Source organism: Pteronotus mesoamericanus, unplaced genomic scaffold (assembly GCF_021234165.1).
Source record: "Pteronotus mesoamericanus isolate MK-2021 breed Mesoamerican mustached bat unplaced genomic scaffold, CSHL_Meso_final scaffold_54, whole genome shotgun sequence".
NCBI lineage: Eukaryota > Metazoa > Chordata > Mammalia > Chiroptera > Mormoopidae > Pteronotus > Pteronotus mesoamericanus.
The window spans coordinates 26028145-26031107 of NW_026555321.1; positions in this window are offsets into that span (position 1 = coordinate 26028145).

The window sequence follows — 2963 nt, forward strand, 5'->3', positions numbered from 1 at the left end:
TCGAGGAGCAGGCTGCAGGGAGAAGGTGCTGAAATGAGCCATTTTTATAGCCTAGTGGATTAGGTTTACAGCTGTGAAGATAACAGGTTCAAAGGTGATCAGCACAGCCCAAAAGGACATTCCTTTGCCTTACAAAGTTCAGAAGGACTACAGGAAACTCCCCATGCTCAAAGTCCTGGCCTGGCCAAGCATGGGTATTCTGGTGAACCTTACCATACTCACAGCCTTGGGACAGCCCATTTTTGGCTGGCTGGGCTCCCACACAGAACACTCCATTCAGCACTGGAGGGAAACAAAGACACAGTACCCACTCCCACATACACTACAGGCCCCCAGCTCCTAGGCCTCAAACCTGGAATCTGTCAGGACGATGAAGCCAAGAAGATGAGAACTCACACCTGTGGAGCTCTGCTGTACTCAGTACTGGTCAGTGTATATTTTTCATCTTGCTTTGTCTCACAAGACCTCTGAATTACATTTAGCCATCTCCATTTTACAGATGGGAGCAGATCAAGGAGGTTAAATCACATGCCTAATAATGACTTGTAAGTGGCTTAGCTGGGATTCAAACCCAGGCCTCTCCGGCTTCAAAGCTCTTTCCTTCAGAGTGTGCCAAGTTCCACTTGGAAAAGTTAGAGGTGGACTTGGGAGCCTGACACTGACTTGCTTCCCCAAGGACCTCTAAACAGCAGGGTTATTCAAGAAAAATATGTTCTAGAAGAATGAGTCTGCTGAAAGCAAGCAGAACCTGGAGGGAGGCCAGATGGCAGGCAGAGAAGCAGTGGGACTCTGCTTCAACACCATGGGGCAAGCTGAAGCTCACCTTGACCAAGACAGGGGGCGTAACTGACATTTGGGAAAGGACTCTTGGTCAGGGCTGTTCTTCAAACTCGCTGTCCCCGTGGGTCAGAAAATGGGTTGATTTACTGCTCTGCCACATGGTTCCGAGAGAGGGGGCCTGATCAGGGGCTCCTACACTCTGAAGAATAGAAGTGTGTGCTGGAGATAGATAAGCCACGAGTATCAAAAAGCGAGGCCAATCTTGATTGACACCTTGAGGCTCTAACATACATATTCTTGTACTGTGAAATTTAAGTAAATGGTTCTGTCTATACGTGGTTTGGGGGATGTAAAATAGCACATTTGTTTTTCCATAAGTACACTGGAGTCAAGAAGACACACAGTAAAAAATGACCCAGCTGCTGTCAGAAGGCCAATATAGGATAAAGGGAAGAGGGGAGTAAACGACAACTTCCCCACAAATAGAAAATGAGTGAAAGCAGAAGTGGACAGAAAGGGAGCCTTGGGATTCATCCTTTCAGGTCTAGCAGAAGCTGCTGTAGGCTGAGCATTCATGCTCCTGGGTTGGAAAGGCCGGTCTTCCCCTCCAGGTTCAGATTCAAGGGCCTCCCACTCTGCCCCTCCTACCCCAACTGAGTCCCCTATAGACCTCTCTTGCAAGAAAGTAATGAAAAGTTGGCCTGAGAAGGGAGGAGGCTGGGGGGCAAAAATGGGGTTGCTAATTGCAATAAGCCAAGGACTTGGGTTTTAATGGGCATGGAGGGTTATTCACCCTGTGCAAGGGAGGAAGTTGAAACTGAGATGCTTGCATTAATGCAACACTTGAGGGACTACTTCTCCAGTGAGTGTGTGAAATAGCCAAAGCTGCCCGGAGACAACAAGAATGTTTATCTATTTGGCCAAGGATCTATATGAGTTAAAATAAAGTTCTGCCCTGCTCTAACTCTGGTTTGGGGTTTGAATATATGCTTTCTGCTAGCCAAACTATTAAAATGAATAAAGTCCTTAGCTTGCAACCCTTATAGACTGCTGGAAAGAAGGAGATGTAAAAACTGTCTGGAGGGACACACCTTTGAACAACACCAACCAGAATTCCCTGTAATAAAGCCATGGCAAATATGATTTCATAATCGCAAATGATAAAACACACATGAAAATAATCTGCCTAAAGCAAACATTAGCAAAAACATGCAAATTAGACTTCCAAAAACTTCAGATAAAAAAAATGATCAGAAACAAACTATAAAATAAGTGTGTGTAAAGTGAGTAAAGAAAATTACGAGCCCTTAAAAACATAAAAAGGATAAAGTGATTTTCTTAAAGCTGGATTAAAAAGTAACCAGAGAGAAATTTTAAAGTATAGTCATTATAATTAAAAAGGTAATAGATGAGTTAAACACAGTTGAAAAGAGAATTAGTAAACTGGAATGTAGAGCCAAGAAAAGTACCCCAATGTATGTAACACAGAACACACTGGTGGAAATCCAGAATATAAAAATAAAAATAAAATTCTAAATCTTCCAGAGGAAAAAATAAGTCATGTAGAGTACCTATAAAGAAACAATACAGAACAATCTCATTTATAGTTGCATCAAAAACCATAAAATACCTCAGAATAAATTTAACTAAAGAGGTGAAAGTTGTTCTCTGAAAACTATAAGACATTAAAGTAAGAAATTGAAGAAGATATAAATAAATGGAAGAATATACCTTGCTGATAGATTGGAGATATTAATATTGTTAAAATACCCTTACTACCTAAAGCAATATACAGATTCAATACAATCCTATTAAAACACCAATGGCTTTCTTCTCAGACTTAGAACTAATCTTAAAATTATAGGGAACCACAAAAGACCCTGAGTAGTCAAAGAAACCTGGAGAAGGAACAAAATTGGAGGTAGTATGCGCGCTCATACAAAACTATACTACAAAGCTACAATAATCAAAAAAGCATGGCATTGGCATAAAACAGATATACAGATCATTGGAATATAATAGAGAGCTCAGAAATAAAACCTCACTTATCTGGTCAATTAATCTACAACAAGGGAGGCCAGGATATACAGTGGAGAAAAGGCAGTGTCTTCAGTAAATGGTGTTAGGAAAACTGGACAGATACATGAAAAACAAAAAAAAGAAAAAGAAATCGGACCACTTTC